The sequence below is a fragment of the Macaca fascicularis genome, chromosome 1 (assembly GCF_037993035.2).
Source record: "Macaca fascicularis isolate 582-1 chromosome 1, T2T-MFA8v1.1".
Taxonomy (NCBI): domain Eukaryota; kingdom Metazoa; phylum Chordata; class Mammalia; order Primates; family Cercopithecidae; genus Macaca; species Macaca fascicularis.
In genome coordinates, this window is record NC_088375.1 from 148,392,807 (window position 1) to 148,413,857 (window position 21,051).

Consider the following 21,051-nt stretch of genomic DNA (forward strand, 5'->3'; position numbering starts at 1 on the left):
AAAATATAAACAAATACTTGAAATTCACTATAGGAAGAGTTGTGTAGAGGTGTGCGCAAGGTTCTGTGCTGGTAATGAAGAGTGAAATCTGCTGTCTCGGGGCCCTGGGATAGAAAGAGGAGTAGAAATGTGAAGTGAGTCTTGAATGTATCACACCAACCAGGGAAAGAAAACTCAAGCTGCAGAAATAGCACATGCAAAGGTAGAGAAAGATTTCTGATTAATATTCAGTATGGTGGATGGAGTTGACATGAAGAGATTCCCAAACATACAGAGATCCTTAGCATCCCTGCAATTGTTATAAAGCAGATCCAACTTTGGGAGGAGAAAGTTTTATATGAGTTTTAAATGAATTTCATTTTGGAGTAAATCATTTCTCTAATTTGTGGTTTGATATGATAGATAGAGCTACTACTTAATCTTGAGAATTCTTAATATTGAATTCTACGTGCCAATTTTAGAAGGGAGAGAGGGTAGATGGTTATTTGGGATAGGGGTATGGGTGAGTTGACTGGGGGTAGATGGGTAGGTGGAAGACTGGGAGATTGATGCCAATAAATCCCATGGAGATTTCGTATGGTATTGCTTTACAGAAGTTCTGCTTGGACAATATACCCAGATGCAATAGTGACCTGGGAAAGCCATCCACATCGTCCTATGTACCAATTTCAGATTTTATTATGATTTCAGTAGTTATTGATATCTACTGTGTATCTGACATTATACTGGGTTGTTTTTCTATATTATCTCTAACTACCCTAGAAGAACAATTTGAGGAAATTGAGACTTAGAGAAGTTACTTACCGAAGGTAACAGAGAAAGTAGATGGCCTGGATTCAAACCTCGATTTACATAAATCTAAAGCTCATGTTTTTCCTACTATATCACAAGGATGATTCCTACTTTTTTCTGAGCAAGGATACAATTTGTTTCTGTGCCCACTTGCTAATCACTGGTCTGCTTCAAGAATTCTCTCCAACTCTTGGAATATAAAGGGCAGCTAGGAATGACACTGCTATTCCATTTCCATGATGCCTCTCCTTTAATATAAATGATTTTTCTTCTAGCACTGAATGACCTTCGGCAATATCAAATGCTTTTTTTTTTCTGTTTGGAATGGTGGCCACCACTACAGTCAATTTTCTTCTGACGTCTATTTCATGCTTCTCCAGAGAGAATTATCAGCTGTGGTTTCTGTTATTTGCAATTAAGACTTTCTGGTTGGGCTAAGTATTAAGGAAATTATTACCAGCTATTAGATGGCTTAGAAAATCATTAAAGTGGCTAAAAGAGCAGGCTCTAGGCTATGTTTCTAGGAAAAACTCCCCATTTCCAAAATCACCCAACTTTTGCGTGGCCAAGAATCTCACAATCTCCTCCTGACATTTTGGCAGGAAACTGATAACAGGAGATCCTTGATGCCACAATCAGCAGGCATAAAATGGAATGCTTTCTTTCCACGAAGCACCAGCTTCATGAGCAGGTGATCTATGCATTCTTTCTGGGCCCCCATCCATGGAGTTTAGTGCTCTGTGGCTACCATGATGAAATTCTTAAAAATTTGTCTTTTAATTTGTGTTTTAAAAGTGATGTCCTTGGGGACAATAGAGTATGTCCTGGGGGACCTTAGGTCTTCTTCTTGCCACCTTCCTGTGACAGCTTCTCAGCCAACAGCTCCTCTAACCCACACGTCCCCTTCCTGGGCATGGTCCACCAATCACTGCCTCCCTCCACCTCTGGTGGAGCCCTAGGCATGGATAGGAAGAAGATTGGGGTTAGTTAGAGTCAGGCACATGCTCCCAGAGCATCTCTATGCAAGACAGGATAGGAGAGGGCAAGGCAGTGGCAGTCCTTGCCCCAGGCTGGTAGCATCATGGAACATTCAGTGGGTGACTTGGTGAGGGTACACCTCTTGTCTCCATCCAACTGTCTCATTTATCTATACATGAAGGTGACAGTACTCTCGGGGGTCACCCAACAACCTTGAGTTGCTGTGGCCAGTGGAAGGAAAAAGATGCCTGATTGAACTTGTGGAGCCTTTTGTCTTGCAGCAGGTAGGAGGGAAACCTTATAGCCAGTGGGCTGCACATACGCCAGATTATAAGTACTGGTGAGGATCTGCCCTCATATCTGAGTATCCTCACATTTCTGGGACTATAACATTCAATAGCAAAAAACAGACAAACAAAACACCCTGATAGATGGTGAGAAAGACCAGGGGAAGAAGACAGGAGGAAAAAGTTTTTTTCCTGCCTTTTGTACAAGGGTCTTCACGCTTTAATTTTATATTGGCTCTTCCAAATTATGTGGCAAGCCATGTCTCCACTTAATTTAGTTACAATCCAAGTCTTTTGAGTGCATCTGAATGGTGGAATCCCAACCACATCCTAAACTCTGACTATAAGGGAGTCTGGGAAATGTAATTTCTAGCTTTCCAAACTCAGGAGTACTGGAAGGAGGCTGGAATGGATATTGAGGAAGGCAATCCATTTTAGATGCCCCATTACCTCCACCATGGTTCTGGCAAAGAGTGGTACCCTAAGGTCTATGGGGCAGGGGCTGCATCTGGCTCATGCACTTCTCTATCCCCAGTTCAGGCTATAAGTCCTGTCACATAGTATTATCACAATATTTGTAGAATTGAATTGCAAATCATCCATTTTTATATGCTACATTTATGAACCTATACATTTAATGGTATAACTTCTCTTGCCATTGTTCATATTAGCTGGAGCTCTTCATTACCAGTGGCAAATTCATACATAAAATATAGTGAGTTAGGGAAAAAAAGTAGGTAACTGAATTCTACTTAGTGATTTCTTTTCATGTACTGGGCATAGCTAATGCAAACAGGGTACCATATGTCCACTGCACTTAATAAATTAAATCACTTTCTAGGCCAGTATGAAAACATTATTAATGTTTATCTAGTCACAGAAACCACTAATATGAAATTACATTCCTTACGGTCTTCACCTTTCAATGTTCACAAGCTGGGATTAATTTCAAAGGGAACATGTTTCTGGCTGAGGTACATTAAGGGTGGGCAAATCACTCTTAGAATATTCAATGGAAAAATTAGTTTGATTTAAAACAGGAATGCTCTGAGCAAAATCAAACTTTTCTTAATACTTTGCACCATCTCCAAAATGGAAAGTAAGGATATTTCCCCCAGAATGTTTTAATTAAAAAGTGTTTTGGAATATGCATGTGTGTATAAAAATGTCTCCTAATTACAAAGGCATAAAGTTAAAGCTTTTACCTGAGATTTAATTAGTAGTCTAAATTATGTAGTTTTGGAGTGGATGATGGTGAGAACAGCTGGGAATTTGATGGATGGTCTGATCATCCAAAGCAACTCAGGAAGTAAAGCTGTACCTCTTGGAACTTCCCTGACTAAGTGGTGGAGAGTAGAGGGCTTGCTCCAAAAATTTTGTGCATTCAATAGGATAAAAGAGGTCTTTGGAATCTCCATCTTTAGAGGCTCTGCTCAGGGGTTGTATTGTGGAAATCTGGCCTGACAATGTGACAAGTCCTGAAATAGATCTAGTCATAACTCAGAGCATATGAGTTGCTTTACGGGAATCAGTGAGCCAATTGTGCATGGTTACTGGTTGTGATGGCCTGGAGGCACAGTCTGGCCCTTGAGCCAAAGTAGGAAGTCAGATAATTCTGGTTTCATTCAGGAAATGTGGAGCAGATAATGTTGACTCTTATTATCCAGGTAATCTTGTCTTCCACATCAACTTGACTGCAGAATTTACCCTAATCTATTTTGCCTCTAAAGCAAATAGTTATATTTAGACAGTATAACTATAATACAACTATAAAATATAACTACAATAAAAATTATCCCCCCGGATGATCCAGGGTAATTTCCCCATCTCAAAATTTGTAATTCAATTATATCTTTAAAGTACTTTTTGTGATATAAGGTAACATTCATAGGTTCCAGGGATTAAGGCATGGATATCTTTTGGGAGGAGCCATTATTCAGCCTAACAAATACACTACCTGAGGATTCACTAAAACACAATCCTAATTACTACCTATTTTCTTATTTTTTATTTATTTGTTACAGAATGACAGACAGAAGGAAGACTACTTATTTGTTTTGAATTGTTATCATACACCTATAGTGATATAATCAGTACCAGGTGTTTTGTTGTTGTTGTTTTAGGGTAAGAAACATGGTCTTGGTCTGTCACCCAGGCTCAAATGCAGTGGCATGATCATAGTTCACTGTAACCTTGAATTCTTGGGCTCAAGTGATTCTCCCACTTCAGCCTCTGGAGTAGCTGAAACTACTAGCACGTGCCACCATGCCAAGCTAATTTTTAAAATTATTTTTGTGGAGATGGGATCTCCCTGTGTTGCCCAGGTTAGTCTTGACCTCCTGGCCTCAAGTGATCCTCCTGCATCAGCCTCTCAAAGTGTTGGGATTACAGGTGTGAGACACTGTGCTCAACCCCATACCAGGTTTTGAAAGACGGTTATTTTAAAAAGAGTTGTTTGGGGGAACATCTGAGAACATGGTTTCTGTTTTTAAATATCCAGGCGAATTTACAAGTCTTCAAAAATCCTGAGGGTAGGATTTATTTGAATGAAATTTAATTATGGTTCTGCTGTATATGTTATTGAACTTCCTAAATTATCATGTGTTTCTGGGTGTTTTTGATCAGCCATGTGGAAGCTATAAGACCTGGAATCTGGAGTGAATCAACACTAATTTGGATCACCCTGGGACTGATAGGTTATGCTTTGAACTAGATTAAGGCTGAATTAATAAACATTTTTTGATGAGTTTACACCCAACAGGTCATTTAATATGTCCTAACTGACCTTAAGCATAGCTATTGAATTATTATTGCTGAAGTTTAAATGGAAAGGCAGGTAGCTTGTTTCAGGATCCAAACGTTAAATATAAGGACAATTCCAGCTTTGTTCATTGTTGTAAGATTCTGACTACCATGTATCTCACTAAACAATTTTAAATTTGTCCTGTTTTTGTAAAATATTTTGATAAATTAGAAAATGTAGCCTTTAGAGCTCATAAACTCTCTTGGACTTGACTACTTTCTGCTGTTTAAAATGTTAGTTACAGCCACCAATTACTGTACTTGGGACTTGTAGTTCTAGTTCTTTTAGTGGAAACATGCCTTCAATACACCTAGAACTTCTATTGAGCATAGACTCTATGACAGCCATGATGTGAGGGACACAGTGGATATGAAGATATCTAAGACTTGGTCCCTGCTACCTCTAGCCTGTGAGCTCTGGACTGGGACCAGGTTTTATTTAACTTTAATCTTCAGCATCTATGCCACTTTGCAGCACATATTCAGCTCATACTGCCAGCTTGCAGTCAGCTCACATTTCTTCATTAAATGGACATTTGTTTAATGAAATTTTTGTTCATTAAGTAGTTACTGAATGAATAAACAGTCTAGAAATTGAGCTGGTAATGAAATCAAATAACTGAGATAGAATGTTTATATCTTTAAATCACTTCTAAGTGAGGTATTGGAGGTCTCAACAAGGCACTCTGGGACCCCAGAGAATGGAGCTACCAAATCAGCCAAGGAGAGAGTCATGTGATTCAAGTCCTAGAGAAAAAGAGTCCAAATCACCGATTCACCACTTGTCTTAATGTACTTGTTATTTTCTCTATTTAGTTTAGATGGCCCGATTCTCATTGGGTCTCCATAATAGTGTTTCATGGAATGTGGGGTTTGTCTCTGCCCCAGCTCCTTGCTGCTTATGCTGGAAGGAGCAGGAAGTGAGTGAGTACATGGGGGAGAGGTGGGGAGCAGAACCAACACACAGCACAGCCCTTGCAGGGAGAAAAGAGACTAGGAAGAGACTAGGGGCGGAATGCCTGGGAAACCGAGAAAGGAGGAAGCTGGGGCTACTTCTTATTTCTATGAAGAATGTATTTATGCAAAGTGGTTATATTTGGGGATATATTCTGTATGAGTATATATTCCCTGAATATATCTTTCTCTTTATGACCCACATCCTCTCTCTCATTGGAATCAGCAAATGAGCTGAGCCTCCTTCCCATCTTGCCCCTAGCAGAGGTCTCCTATCTCTGTCCCCAGCTCTTTCCAGCTGCAGCAGCAGGAAGCTGGGTAAAGATAAATTAAACATTCCTTAAAATGCTGCTATGAAAACAAAATTAAAACTGATCAACTAAAAGTTTACATAAATCTTTAAAAGCTATTAAAAAGATCTCATTCAATGTGGATTGCTGTAAACTTTATAAAGAGTTCTAAGGAAGAAGAAAATTTGGCAAACTGTCCTTGTGGAAAATTGGCTTTCTGTAGTTTGATTTTTGGCAAATTGACCCAAAACCAGTCTTGAAGAATTAATACACATTCACCTAGAACAGAAAAGCAAATATTGTGAATGATAAAAGATATATAAACATAGATAAAGATTAAAAATATAAGTAAAATGACCATGTACAGTTTTGGCATTCAAGAAAAATCTAGATGGAATAAATTGTTTATGCTAACCAAAATTAACTTAAGAAAGGGACAACAATCTGAATAAATCAATAACCATACAAGAATTTAAAAAAATTTAAAATTTACTTTTTAGAGGTACCAGATCCAGTAGATTTATTTGACTGTTATAATAGATCATCAACAAAGATGGCACAAAAATATCAAAGCATGTAGCCCAATCTCAGATACGATGATGAAAAAAACCCCCCAAAACTTGAAATATATCAAATCCAGAACATTTATAACAGAATATGATAATAAACTGTAGTTTAGTAGGGTTTTCCCTCTGTGATGCAAGAATAGTTTGAAATAGGAAGTCCGTTAATGTAATTAACTGTGTAACAGATTAAAAGAAAAAAATATAAGCACCTATTTCTATAAATATTAAAATATAAAATTTGCCATTCCTTCCTAATAAAAACCCATGGCAAGAAATGATAACTCACTTAGTATGATAAAAAAGACTTTTTACACAAATCAACAACTACAAAAACAAATATTATGCCTGGTACTAAAACCTAGAGGCATTCTCATTAAAGTGAACAATAAGACGAAGAAACAGTAACACTATTCAGAATATTTCATTTCTTCTTCTTCCAGGCATCTTATAGATTACACTATTCCACCCCTTTGACATTTACATTTGAGGTGGCTTGTTATAACAGGTTGCAGCCAGAAATACTATGATTCCTTTAAGGTCAGAGTAATTATTTCTGGCTGGACACTGCTACTGCTCCCTATTCTGGTTATAGAAGCATGTGTGCAGAAGGAATTTCCATGGCAGAAGTAAGTCCTTATTTAATAATAACATCGAATGTGAATGGACCAAACTCTCCAGTTAAAAGATATAGAGACTGGCTGAATGGATGAGAAAACAAGACCCATTGATCTGTTGCCTACTGAATACACACACACACGCACACACACACACTGTCTCTCACACACACACTTCACCTGTAAAGACATGCATAGACTGAAAATAAAGGGATGTAAAAAATATCCCATGCCAATGAAAACCAAAAAAGAGGAGGAGTCACTATACTTATATCAGACAAGATAGATTTCAAGACAAAAACTATAAGAAGAGATGAAGAAGGTCGCTGTGTAATGATAAAGGGATCAATTCAGCAAGAGGATATAACAATTTTAAATATATATGCACCCAACACTGGAACACCCAGATATATAAAGGAAATGTTATTAGAGCTAAAGAGAGAGATAAGCTCCAATACAATAACAGATGGGGATTTCAACATCCCACTTCCAGCATTGGACAGATCTTCCAGACAGAAAATCAACAAATATCAGTTTAATCTGCAATAGAAACCAAATTGATCTAATAGATAGTCACACAACATTTTATCCAAGAGCAGCAGAATATGCATTGTTTCCCCCAGCACATGGATCATTCTCAAGACAGACCATAGGTGAGGTCATAAAACAAATCTGAAAACATTAAAAAATTGAAATAATATCAAGCATCTTCTCTGACCACAATGGAATAAAACTAGAAATTAATAACAAGGGGATTTTGAAAACTATACAAATATATGGAAATACAACAATATGCTCCCAAATGACCAGTGTATCAATGAAGAAATTAAGAAAGAAATTGGAAACTTTTTTGAAACAAATGATAATAGAAACACAACATACCAAAACCTATGGGATTCAGCAAAAGCAGTATTAACTGGGAAGTCTACAGCTATAAGTGCCTACACCAAAAAAGAGGAAAAACTTCAAATGAACAATCTAATGATACATCTTAAAGAATTAGAAAAGCAAGAGCAAAACAAACCCAAAATTAGTAGAAGAAATAATAAAGATTAGAGTGGAAATAAATGAAATTGAAATGAAAAAACAATGAAACAAAAAGTTGTTTTTTTGAAAAGTTAAAGAAAATCGACAACCCTTTAGCCAGACTAACAACAACAAAAAAGATGATCAAAATAAATATAATCAGAAATAAAAAAAGGAGACATTACAAATGATACCACAGAAATTCAAAGGATCATTAGTGGCTGCTATGAGCAACTATATGCCAACAAATTGGAAAATCTAGAAGAAAGAGACAAATTACTAGATACATACAACCTAATAAGATTGAAGCAGGAAGAAATCCAAAACCTGAACAGATCAATAACAAGTAATGAGATTGAAGCCTTAATAAAACGTCTTCCAGTAAAGAAAAACTGGAGACCCGACGGCTTCACTGTTGAACTTTACCAAACATTTAAAGAAGAACTAATACTAATCCTACTCAAATTATTCAGAAAAATGCAGGAGGGAGGGAATCCTTCCAAGCTCATTCTGCGAGGCCAGTATTACCTTAATACCAAAACCAGACAAAGACACATTAAAAAAAAAAAAAAAAAAAAAAACTAGAAAAAAAAAAAAAGAAAACTACAGGACAATATCGCTGATGAATATTGATGCAAAAATCCTCAATGAAATACTAGAAAACCAAACTCAACAATACTTTAGAAAGATTATTCATCATGACCAAGTGGGATTTACCCCTGAGATGCAAGGATGGTTCAACATATGCAAATCAATAAATGTGATATGTCATATCAACAGAATGAAGGATAAAAACCATACTATCATTTCAATTGATGCTGAAAAGGCATTTGATAAAATTCAACATCCTTTCATGATAAAAGTCCTGTAAAAACTGGGTATAGAAGGAACACCCTTCAACATAATAAACACCATATGTGACAGACACACAGCTAGTATCATACAGAATGGGGAAAAACTGAAAGCCTTTCCTCTAAAATCCTGAACATGACAAGGATGTCCACTGTCACCACTGTTATTTGACATAGTTCTGGAATTCCTATCTAGGACAATTTGACAAGAGAAAGTTAGATATAAAGGGAGTCCAACTTGGAAAAGAAGAAGTCAAATTATCCTTGTTTGCAGATGATGTGATGTTATATTTGGAATAAACTGATGACTCTGCCTGAAAAAAGAAATAAAAAAGTAATCCCAATTACAACAGCCACACATAAAATTAAATACCTAATTAATTAAAATTAACAAAGAAGTGAAAGATCTCTGTAATGAAAACTACAAAACACTTATGAAAAAATTGAAGAGGACAACAAAAAATTGAAAAATATTTCATGTTCCTGAATTGGAAGAATCAATATTGTTAAAATGTCCATACTACCCAAAGCAACTTACAGATTTAATGCCATCCCTATCAAAATACTAATGACATTATTCACAGAAATAGAAAAAAAATCCTAAAATTTACATAGAATCATGAAAGACCCAGAATAGCCAAAGCTGTCCTACACAAAAACACCAAAACAGGAGAAATCACATTATCTGACTTCAAAATATACTACAGAGCTATAGTAACCAAAATAGTATGGTATTGGCATAACAAAAGACACATAGACCAATGGAACAGAATAGAGAACCCGGAAATAAATCCATACACCTACAGTGAACTCATTTTTGTCAAAGGTGCCAAGAACATACACTGAGAAAAAGATAGTACTGCAGTAAATGATTTTGCAAAAACTGGATATCCCTATGCCAAATAATGAAACTAGACCTCTATCTTGCCATATACAAAAATCAAATAAAAATTGATTAAATACTTAAATGTAAGACTTCAAACTATGAAACTACTATGAGAAAACATTAGGGAATATCTCTTGGACATTGGTCTGGGCAAAGATTTCTTGAGCAATGCCCCACAAACACAGGGAGCTAAGGCAAAATTGGACAAATGGGATCATATCAAGTTAAAAAGCTTCTATACAGCAAAGGATACAATTAATAAAGTAAACAGACAATCACAGAATGGGAGAAAATATTTGCAAACTACCCATCTGACAAGGGATAATAATCAGAATCTGTAAGGAGCTCAAACAACTTTATGGGAAACAATTTAATAATCCAATAAAAAATGAGCAAAAGGTATATGAAAAACTGCTCAACAACATTGACCATCAGAGAAATGCAAATCAAAACTATAATGAGAAATCATCTTACCTGAGTTAAAATGGCTTATATGCAAAAGACAGGCAATAACAAATGCTGGTGACGATGTGGAGAAAAGGGAATCATTGTACACTATTGGTAAGAATGTAAATTAGTACAACCACTACGGAGAACAGTTTGGAGGTTCCTCAAAACACTAAAAATGGAGCTATCATATGATCCAGCAATCACATTACTGGGTATATACCCAAAAGAAAGGAAATTAGTATATTGAAGAGATATCTGCACTCTTATGTTTGTTGCAGCACTGTTTACAATAGCTAATATTTGGAAGCAACCTAAGTGTCCATCAATAGGTGAATGGATAAAGAAAATGTGGTACATATGCACAATGGAGTACTGTTTAGCCAAAAAAAGAATGAGATCTAATCATTTGTAGCAACATGGATGGAACTGGAGTTGATTATGTTAAGTAAAATAAACCAGGCACAGAAAGACAAACATCACATGTTCTCACTTATTTGTGGGATCTAAAAATCAAATCAATTTAACGCATGGACATAAAGAGTAGAAGGATGGTTATCAGAGGCTAGGAAGGGTAGTGGAAGGTTGGGCTAGGGATAGGTAGGGATGATTAATGGGTACAAAAAATAGAAAGAATGAATAAGATCTAGTATTTGATAGCACAAAAGGGTGACTGTAGTCAATAATAACTGTACATTTTAAAAATAAAGTATATAATTGGATTGTTTGTAACTCAAAGGATAAATGCTTCAGGGGATTGATGTTTTATTCTCCATGAAGTGCTTACTTCACATTGCATGCTTGCATCAAAACATCTCATGTACCTAATAAATATATATACTTAGTATGTACCCACAAAAATTAAAAATTTTTAACTCTATATAACATGGAAGAGAGGAAAGAAAGAAGAAGGAGAGAAAGGAAGGGATAAAGGAAGTTAGAGCACCATTAGAACTTTGCCAAGGGGTGGCAAGGCTGTGGAGAAATAGGTTTTTACACTGTTGGTGGGAGTGTAAATTAGTTCAACCGTTGTGGAAGACAGTGTGGCAATTCCTCAAGGATCTAGAACCAGGAGTACCATTTGACCTAGCAGTCCCATTACTGGGTATATACCCACAAAGGATTATAAATCATTCTACTATAAAGACACATGCACACATATGTTTATTGCAGCACTATTTACAATAGCAAAGACTTGGAACCAACCCAAATGCCCACCAGTGATAGACTGGATAAAGAAAATGTGGCACATATGCACCATGGAATACTATGCAGCCATAAAAAAGAATGAGTTCATGTCCTTTGCAGGAACATGGATGAAGCTGAAAACTATCATTCTCAGCAAACTAACACAGGAACAGAAAACCAAACACTGCATGTTCTCACTCGTAAGTGGGAGTTGAACGACGAGAACACATGGACACAGAGAGGGGACCATCACACACTGGGGCCTGTTGGGGGTGGGGGAAAAGGGGAGGGAGAGCATTAGGACAAGTACCTAATGCATGCGGGGCTTAAAACCTAGATGATGGGTTAAGTGCAGCAAACCACCATAGCACGTGTATACCTATGTAACAAACCTGCACGTTCTGCACATGTATCCCAGAACTTAAAGTAAAAACAAACAAAAACAAAAACAAAAAAAAACCTTTGCTAAGGAACAAAATAAATAAATGGACAGATGTGCCTATTCCTAGCTAGGATCTGGTGAGGTAAATTTCTTTCCAAATTATTCAGTATAGTATGTAATTCTGCAATGACAGAACAGACAGTGGCTAGTTTGTGCTAAACATGGTTGAAAGTAAAGGGATGATAAGTATTAACTTAAAAATCACTATGTATAACAATGTATACATTTAGAAAAGAGACATTTATTTCCTTTTTTTCTATTTTGGTTCCTCATCATTCAATTTGATGAGGTTATGAGCTTTATTTCTTAAGAAGGAGATTACAACCTCCAGGCAGGAAGCACAACCACCATCTAAAAAAAGCACTTTGAGGCAGAGGAGGATGGAACAGGGATTTTTTTGGAATGGGTTGGCCAAGTATACATATTCAACAGGTTACAGGAGGAGCTATGAATATTCATGAAGTTGGTCCTCATGCATGTTACACACCACCCATGTTCACTTAGGGGTGGAAGATTAACATTTAAATGTATTACAGCTGAGCCAAAAGGTGAGGCAGGGACACGAAGGCATTCCAGTGTGCAGTCTCTGTAAAACCCACCAAAATCAGTTCATGATAAGTGGTCTCTCATCAGAAGAAAGTTACAGAAATCAGTCTGTTGTCCAATCAAGGCTTGTGGAACAGGGTGTCAGTTAGTGAACATCTGGTGGTGAGTGGCAATTGTTTTAATATTGTTTATTTCAAGGCCAGTGCTTGTTTAGCTTCTAGAGAAAAAGAAAAACCTTGTAGCACTTTGCACATACTTTATTCTTTAAGTGTAGGGTGTATGATTTAATCCTTCTCTGGCATGGCCTTAGGTCCTATTTATAATCTGGTATCTTATTTCCACGAAGAGTCCATTCTGTCAGTCTTATGATATCTATTTTGACATTACTGCTGGTCAGTTGTTTCTAAACCACAAAAGGAGGTGGGTTTAACAAGGGGTGTTGGACCTCCCATCCTGACATGGCTGGGAACTAAATTTGTAGGGTTTCTCTGGAGTCCCCTTGGCCAAGGGGGCAGGGTCCATCCAGTCAGTTTGAGGGGCTTAGGATTTTATTTTTAGTTTACAGAAACAAGAGGATTCATGAAGAATGTAATTATTCAACTGCAAAGCTGAGGAGAAGTAGCAAGAAAGCATTCTCTGAAAAGACATGTCAAAAAAAGTCCACTTCTTTCTATAGCTGTTGCTAATCATTGTGAGCTGTGTTGTTTGAGTGAGAGAAAGCATACTGATCACAGAAAGACTATATTTGTCCCTTCCACTCTCCTCCCTACAGTTGACTGAATGTTAGTAACAAAGTGACTCTGGAAGCTCTGTTCCCAAGGTTCTGCATTTGTCCTTCAATCTTGTGGTGGATCTTGGAGAGTTACTCTTACTTAACACAGAGGCAACGGGGATGGTAACAGGTGAAACAAGCAAATAATTTTTTTTTTTCTTAAAGTATAACATGAGAGGACTTACCTACTAGGTATGAAAACACACTATAAAGCTTTATTACTACTACTGTTTTTAGTGACATTTATTGAAGGCTTACTGTGTGCCAGATGCTGTGCTATGTTTTACATACCTGATGTCATTTAATTATCTTACAAACCTTATAAAGTAGATAGCATTTTTAATACCTAATACTTAGAGGAAGAAACTGAGGCTCAGAAAAGATGCATTTGGGAAAAATTAAATAGCCAGTAAATAATGAAAATAGAATTCTAATCTAGATATTATAACTCTAAAGCCGTTTTTATCATTACTATCAATATAATTTTGACTGTATAAAGGAGGAATGGTAGAACAGAGAAGAGTGTAAAAACAAAATAGCCATATCTATGGATTTCATCATATGATAAAATTGATGTTTACATCAGTTTAATAATTATTGCTAGACAACTGGCTATTCACTGAAAAGTAGCTATTATCTCTCATACCAGAAAAAGATATAATTCAGAAATTTAAAAAATATATATAAAAAGATAAAAATAGTACTAAAAAATATAGAACATACAGCAATCTGGTGGCCATAAAAAATAAGTTAGGGACCAGGGAGGTCCAGGTTGCAATGAGCTGTGATCAAGTTACTGCACTCTAGCCTGGATGACAGAGTGAGACCCTGCCTCCAAAACAAAAACACCAAAGCACCAAATGAGTGAGGGTTGGTACATAAGTGGAAGCCTATTTGCTACTTCTCCACAAAAACTGAGAATGAATGAAAAGAAAAAGTTTTAAATTAAGAAGTTTCAAACTTTGGCTGGAGACTGTTAAAACATTCTCCAAGACGTATGAGGAGAAGGAAATATTTATTTTCCAGTGCAAATTCAATCATTTATTATTGACATTGTTTGATACATATGGATAAAAAAAAATCCTGCATTGGTTAGAATCAAAAGACACAGTTCCTGAATGACATAATATAAGAAAAATAGGCTGGGCACAGTGGCTCATGCCTGTAATTCCAGCACTTTAAGAGGCCGAGGCAGGTGGATGACAAAGTCAGGAGTTTGAGACCCACCTGATCAACACAGTAAAACCTCGTCTCTACTAAAATTACAAAAAAGTTAGCCAGGCGTGGTGGCTGGCAGCTGTAATCCCAGCTACTTGGGAGGCTGAGGCTTGAACCTAGGAGGCGGAGGTTGTAGTGAGCCGAGATGGCACCACTGCACTCCAGCCCAGGCGACAGTGCGAGACACCGTCTCAAAAACAAAACAAAACAAAAAAGTGAATGAGAATAGCAAAATTTGACTAAAAATCTTGATCAATGACATCATTTATTTAAAAATTGTATTATTTATATTACCTTGAAGCTATAAAACAAAGGTCAAAATAGATTGTGGGAACTTCTATTTCTAATCAAGATGGAGTAACAGGAACCAGATTCTTCTTTCTATCTTTGACAAGAAAAAAATAAATAAATAAAAAAGGACAACATACAACATACAGGACACAATAGTTCTCAGGATGCTGGACATTGGGGAAAAAAGACAGTAACCCCGTAAGAGACAGGAAACAAGCAAGATGAGCCCTATGGTTGCCCCAGCTTACTGTCTTGAGAGAATTTCCAGGATGAGGCGCTAAGAGGGGAAATCCAGGAGAGTGCAGTGAATTCTGAGTTGAGGAGACAGAGTTGAGAGTTCAGGGAGACTAAGATGGCCAGAGTCGTAGGACAGAGTACTGGAGAGCAGAGACCTGCAAAGGGAGAGAACTTCAGAGATCTGCAAAGGGTTCCTCTCAAGTATTCAGATGAATACAGATTAGCACTTGCCTATGAGGAAACTGCGTGAAGAAAGGAAAGAAATCCCTAAACATATTAGAGGAACCAGTGCCCAATGCTCACACAAGGCTGAGAGTAATGTCTGTTCCCACCATCCAGACTGGAAAATCCCATAATTCACAGGACATTTGCTACAGTGCATAGTCGGGTCTTGCCTCAGTGGGGAATAAGTAACTCTACATTGAATATTGCTCTGGGCCAGCCTAACAACCCTGAAAGGATAAAATTGTTTCCAAGCATCTCAGAACAAAGCTCAAGAATACTTGTAGGAACACAGAAATATCCAGCACCCAATGAAACAAAATTTACAATGTCTGATAGTCAGCTAAAAGTTACAAGTCAAAGAAACAAGAAAATACAAACCATATTTGGAAAACTTATCACCCAATTGAAACAACTCAGAATTTACACAGTGTTAGAATTACCAGACAAGGCAGTAAAGTGATCAGAATTACATTTTATATGTTTATAAAGTTAAGGTGAAACATGAAAGATATTTGAAAAACAAAATAAAACAAAACACATTGAACTTTAGAGATAAAAGCTGCAGTAGACCCACAGAAGATTAGACATTGAAGAATAAAAGAGTAGTGAATTTGAAAACATAGCAATAGAAATGATCCTAAATGAAGCACAGAGATAGGAGAATTAAAAAGAGGAAAGGACATCAGTAAGCTGTGGGACAACTTCAGACATCCTAATATGTGTGTAATTAGAGTATCCAAAGGAGAGGAGAAAAGAGGAAATAGAGAAATAAACTCTTAAAAGTAAATTTTCCAAATTTGATGAAAACTCAAAACTCATAGACTCAAGAAGCTCAACAAACCCCAAGCACAGGAAACATGAAGAAAACTACATCAATGTGCATCATAATCAAAGTGCTCAAAACCAATGATAAAGAGAAAATCGTAAAAAGCAGCCAAAAAAGAAAGACATGATACATGCAGAGGAACAAAGATAAGGATGACAGTATAATTTTTATTGGAAATTGCAGGTGAATTCACTGTGAAGCAACATATTTAAATTACTGAAAGAAAAAAAGTCAACCTAAAATTCTATATTTAGAATTCTATACCCAGAAAAAATATTTAAAAAACAAAGGTGAAATAAAGACTTTCTAGACATAAAAAACTGAAATAATTTGTAATCAGTGGATCATCAGCACTATCATAAATGTTAAAAGATGTCCGTCAGATGAAAGGAAAATTGTTAGCTATATAAACAAGGATACATCACAGTGACAGCATTAAAGGTTATGTGTTATAGTCAAACACTTTAAAGAAAAGGATCTGGAGAGGCTGGAGGTAAGCTCCAAATATTCTTTCTCTACAGAGAGTACTTTCCTCCTACTATCAGAAATGACATCACGATGTCCACTTCTTCCACTTCTGTTTAACATTGGGTTAGATGTTCTAGCCATTGCAATGAGGCAAGGAAAAGAGTAACAGGCACACAGACTAAATAGGAAGGAATAACACTGTCGTTATTCACAGACATGATAATTACGTAGAGAATCCATGGAAATCTATAAAGACACTTACTAGAACTAATGACTTTAGCAAAGTCACAAGATACAAGATCAATATACGAAAGTATCTCTACATACTAGTAAAAATGTTATTTACAATAGCAGCAAAAAACATGAACTAACAAAGGTGAAAGACTTGCACATTGAAAACTACAAAACACTTGTGAGAAAAATTAAAGAAAATCTAAATAGGTAGGTATGAGCTGAGTGCAGAGGCTCATGCCTGTAATTTCAGCACTTTGGGAGGCCAAGGCAGGCAGATCAGTTAAGGCCAGGAGTTTGAGACCAGGCTGGACAACATGGCGAAACCTCATCTCTACCAAAAGTACAAAAATTAGCCAAGTGTAGTGGCACATGCCTGTAATCTCAGCTACTCAGGAGGCTGAGGCATGAGGATCCTTTGAACCTGGGAGGCAGAGGTTGCAGTGAGCCAAGATCGCACCACTGTACTCCAGCCTGGCGACACAGCAAGACTCTGTCTCAAAAACAAAACAAAACAAAAAACAAACAAACAAACCAATAAATAAATAAATAGATAAGTCTTGCTCATGGGTCAGAAAACTCATCCTGACCCCTCCATTAATGTATAGATTTAATGAAATTCTGATCATAATCCTGAAAGTCTCTTTTGTAGGTATTGATAAAAACAATTATAAAATTTACATTGAAATGCAAAGGCCTAGAATAGCCAAAACAATGTTGATAAAGAACAAAGTTAGAGGACTAATACTACCTGATTTTAAGATTTATTATAATGCTAGAGTAAGCAAGACTAGTGGTACTAGCACAAAGATAAAGAAATGAATCAGTAGAAAAAAATGGAGAGCCCAGAAGTACACACACCAATTTTTGAACAACTAATTTCAAGTCTTTTTAGCAAAAGTTGAAAAAAAGGAACCTCAATCCATTCCTTAACACCATTTACACAAATTCACCAAAAATGGATCATAGACCTAAACATGAAACCTAAAACTATAGAACATCTAGAAGGAAACATAGAAAGAAAATCTTTGCTGCCTTGGATTAGGCCAAGATTTCTTAGACACAACACTGAAAGCATGATCTATAAAGGAAAAATGATATATTGAACTTCATCACAGTTAAAAATTTCTATTCCTTGAAAGAAATAAAATGCAAGCTACAGAGAAAATACTTGCAGATCGTATATCTGATATATCATCTATATGATATATTTGGATAAACTTGTATCCAAAATATATAAATAACTCTGAAGACTTAATATAAGAAAGCAAATGAGTTAATTAAAAAAATGGGCAAAAGATTTGATCAGATTCCTCACCAAAGATGACATATAAGTCTGTTTTCTCATTGCTGTAAAGACACATGAGACTGGGTAATTTATAAAGAAAAGAGGTTTAATTGGCTCATGGTTCTGCAGGCTGTACAGGAAGTATGATGCTAGTATATCCTGGGCTTCTGGGGAGGCTGAGCTGTAGGCATCTCACATGGTAGGAGCAGGAACAAGAGAAGTGAGGGGAAGTGCCACACACTTTTAAATAACCAGATCTCACAGGAACTCACTATCACAAGAACAGCACCAAACCATTCACAAGAAATCCACTCCTATGATCCAATCACCTGCCACCAGGCCCCACCTCCAATATTGGGGATTACACTTTGACACGATTTTGGGTTGGGCACACAGATCTAAACCACATCAGAAGACAATATGACTAGAAAACAAACATATTAAAATATATTTAATATTATTAGTCATTAAAGACATGCAAATTAAAACCACAATGGATAGCACCACTCATTGTCAGAATCACTAAAATTTAAAAGACTGACCATACCAATATAAAGGAACTAGAATTCTCATGCACTGCTGCTGAGAATGTAAAATGATACAACCCCTTTGGAAAACAGTTTCTAAGTTTCTTTGGTTCATAACACCATACATAACACCTTGTATATAAAAATTCATAGCAGCTTTACTTGTAAGAGCTAAAAACTGAAAATAACCCAAATGTCTATAAACAGATGAATAGATAAACAACTGGGTTACATTTATATAATAGAATATTACTCAGCAATAAAGCAGAATGAATTGTTGATATATGCTATACCAGAGTGAATCTCAAAACAATTATGCTGAGTAAAATTTAAAAGGTCAAAAAAGGATACATACTGTATAATTCCATTCATTTAAAATTCTAGAAAATGCAAACTAATCTAGAGTGGTGTAAATTAGATCAGCAGTTTCCTGGGAATCTGGACTTTAAAATTACAGAGGGGAATGAGGAAACTTTTTTGGGTGATAGACATGTTCATTATCTTGATTGTGATGATGGTTTGGTGAATGTGTACATATGTCAAAACTAATCCAATTGTATACTTTAAATATATATGATTTGTTGTTATTTGTCAATTATATCTGAATAAAACTTTTTTTTTAAAGTTTGTATCTAAAAGGATAGTAAAACTACTCTCTTCTGAAGGCCAGATTTCTATAATCCTCAATTCTCTGATGTAGAGATATGCATCCAGAATTTTTTTTAAAGCATGATGAAATGGCTTTGACAAAGCCACAGCACTCTGGCTAAATTCCTTATTTCCTAGGTGACCTTTTAAACTCTCATTCAGAGCCTGTTTGATTCTACCTAACACGCTTCAATTAAGCTTGATAAGTTATAAACAATACATTTGAAGAGAGAAAGGGGCATAAAAATATTTGAGGGAGTCCCAGTGAAAAGTGATTATCAGTACTGCAAGAAGTGAAAAGAATTTTGGAAAGTAGCTGGAATTTCACTCTGCAAGCACTATCTAGTAATGAGTATTCATTGAGATAACCAAGGAGAGCGTCTTTTGTTTAATAAGTCAGGTTAAAATGTATGGACTTCAAAAAGATTTATGTCAAAAATAAGATGCAAAAGATTTTCAATTCTAAAGAGATGATTCTTGGTTACGTGAAAATCTGATTTAGGTGGCATACCTTGTTGACCCACAGTGAAGTGCTTTTGAGGAAAGTCTTGAGTATTACAGAAAGTAGTTGGATTCAAACTAAGTAAAATATTGGAAAGAATGTGAAAGAATATTCCAGCATTAGAGGCAAAATAGAAAGGTTCACTCCAATCCTTTTCCCTTTATGAATGTGCATGTGTCTTTGGTTTCCTAAAGTGCTTTTTGTGTTTAAATTGACAGGAAGGGAAGAACAAGTCTTAATGCCTTATGGCTCCAAGATCTGTTTTCCAGTCATTTCACATATGGCTCAGAATGTTAATAATGGAAAGTTGATCTATGTTGACTACTTGCCAACTTTATTACTTAAACTCATTCCTTGACAATAAATCTTGTCCTTTCAAGGACAATTCTGGAATTAGACTCAGAATTCTGACAGTATGACTCTTCTGTTACTGAAAATTACATCTATCATTTAAAGCATTTTATTCTGCTAAACCTGTAATGAAAATTTTTGAAACATCACATTTCTAGGAACTCCTAAAGAAGAAATCATCCATTCAGTGAGAGCAAATGAACACACCAACAGACTGAAACAAAGCATCTTTGCAGGAGACATGAATGCCAGAAAGGGAAGAGAACTACAGTCAGGGTCTCTGCTGGCATGGTCCAAGCCCACCGTGGCATGACCCAGAGAGACGAGTCAGCAGAGTGCTATGGACACCTCCCATACTCCTCTCGCAGATCAACAAGCCAGCACATAACCCAGGGAGATAGATAATAGTGATGCTGTGCTCTGTAGAGGGTAGTGGCAACAGTGGGATTTCTTCTGGAATAAATCTGTAGTGAGCCAGATGTTTCTTCTGACTGTATTACTTCTGACAGTGTATAATCCAAAATTGTTTCCTTGGCCTTCCAAAGAGTTTTATACGCTACCTAACGGCTGCAATAAATCCCTTTCTTCTTAAACTAGCTAAAGTGGATTTTTGTTCTCTACAAAACAGATCCTGCCACTAAGAACCCCACTAGTATTTGTTGACATGATTAGGGAGAAAGTTAAGCCACTGTAAGGGGGGAAAAGCAGCTCCAAGTACAAGGGCTTAAATGTGTTAGAAGCTTCTTTTTCATATCACAGTTCAAGATGAATATCTGAGCTATGCTCCATAAAGTCATC

General features: G+C 36.4%; 1 long non-coding RNA gene across 2 annotated transcripts in view; it reads left to right on the forward strand.

The window, feature by feature from the left end:
* LOC107127053 (uncharacterized) overlaps positions 1 to 20,848 on the forward strand; it is a 42,775-nt gene extending 21,927 nt beyond the window's left edge. For both annotated transcript variants that reach the window (XR_010577331.1, XR_001484365.3), the window contains exon 4: positions 20,412 to 20,848. This is a non-coding gene — a long non-coding RNA (uncharacterized lncRNA). The remainder of the gene's footprint in view (positions 1 to 20,411) is intronic.
* The last annotated feature ends 203 nt before the right edge of the window (positions 20,849 to 21,051 follow it).